Source organism: Vulpes lagopus, chromosome 3 (assembly GCF_018345385.1).
Source record: "Vulpes lagopus strain Blue_001 chromosome 3, ASM1834538v1, whole genome shotgun sequence".
NCBI lineage: Eukaryota > Metazoa > Chordata > Mammalia > Carnivora > Canidae > Vulpes > Vulpes lagopus.
In genome coordinates this window covers 114420618-114422372 of record NC_054826.1, presented here as the reverse complement: position 1 = coordinate 114422372, position 1755 = coordinate 114420618, and the positions used below count along the sequence as shown (strand labels likewise).

Here is a 1755-nt window from a genome sequence, read left to right as displayed (position 1 = left end):
ATGGATGAGGAATGGAAATCCTGGCAACAAGGCATGGATAGTCTCTAACCCTGAAAAGAATAAAGGATTCTGGGGCTCAAAGGGTGGTGATCCCACTGCTTGGAGGAGCTGGAGGCTTTGTGGATAGGAGAGGCTCTTCTTTTATGTAGCCTAAGTGTTCTATCTATAAAGTTGGGGCATTATTGCAGAAAAGTGGTTTTTGTTTGACCTTTATTTTCTCTTTTATTTTACATCTTTATTTAAGGAGGCAATGCCTACATGGTAAGATACTCAAGTAGTACAAAAATCAGAGAGAGAAAAGTAAATTCCTTTCATTCCTAACTCCTGGAACCTCTCCTTACACACCCTCTGCATTACCCTACTCCCTAAACCCCCTGGCTATCACTATAACCAGTTGTTTTCTTTTAGGAGAGCAAATTTCTGATTTATTTTATGAAAGTAGCTTTAAAATGCAGTATTGTCACTAGGTGGGGATGTAGCTCAGTGGTAGAGCGCATGCTTAGCATGCATGAGGTCCTGGGTTCGATCCCCAGCATCTCCATTCTATTGTGCCCTTGCTTGGGGAATACTTTTTTTTTTTTCTTTTCTGTTACAGCCACACACATTCCTGTAGAATCTGCAAAGTAATCATCTTGCCTCCGAGTACTTATGTTTTTCTTCTGTTGTGCTTATAACTCTCCTGTTTTATTTTTTAATTAACTTATAATTGGCATATAACATTATATTAGTTTCAGGTATATAAACATAATGATTACATATTTGCATGTATTATGAGATTATCACTACAATAAGTCTAGTTAACATCTGTCACTACATATAATTACGAAAATCATTTTTCTTGTGATGAGAACTTTTATTATTATTATTTTTTTTAGAGAGGGAGAAACACTGAGACGGTGGTGGTGGGGCAGAGGGAAAGAGATAATCTTAAGGAGTCTCCATGCTCAGTGAAGATGCAGAGAACAAGGGGTGCTCCACCTGGGGCTTGATCTTACAACCCTGAAATGACAACCTGAGCCAAAATCAGGAGTTGGATACTTAACCAACTGAGCCACTCAGGTACCTCTGATGAGAGCTTTTAAGATCTACTCTCTTAGCAACTTTGAAATATGCAATACAGTATTATTTACTATAGTCTCCATGCTGTGCATTATATCCCTATGACTAATTATTTTATAACTAGAAGTTTGTACTTTTAACTCCCGTCACCCATTTCGTTCCCCTGTCCCCCAGCAACCACTGATCTGTTCTCTGTGTCTTTGACCTTAGTTTTTTTTTTTTAATTCCACATATAAGTGAGATCACTTATCTCATTTATAAAGACAAAAATCCTTTGTCTTTCTCTGTCTGACTTTTTTTTTTAGTATGATCCATGTCACAAATGGAAGGATTTCCTTCTTATTTTATGGCCAAATAGCATTCCATCATATATGTACACCTCATTAAACAACACTTAAGTAGTTTAAATATATTGGCTATTGTACATAATGCTGCATTGAACATGGGGGTGCATATATTTTTTCAAATTAGTGTTTTTGTTTTTTCTTTGAATAAATATCCAGAAGTGGAATTGTTGGATCATATAGTTGTTCTACTTTAAATTTTGGGAGGAACCTCCATACTGTTTCCTGTAGTGGCCGCATCAGTTTACAATCCCACTGACAGTGCCCACATTCTTGCCAACACGGGTTATTTTTTTTTAATCTTTTTGATGGTAGCTATTTAACAGGTGTGAGGTGAAAAATTGTGCTTTTG

At 36.8% G+C, this 1755-nt stretch overlaps 1 non-coding gene across 1 annotated transcript; it reads left to right on the top strand.

The window, feature by feature from the left end:
• Nucleotides 1-469: 469 nt before the first annotated feature.
• On the top strand, nucleotides 470-541 carry TRNAA-AGC. Its single transcript has one exon. It is a non-coding gene; the product is annotated as a tRNA-Ala (tRNA).
• Nucleotides 542-1755: the final 1214 nt, after the last annotated feature.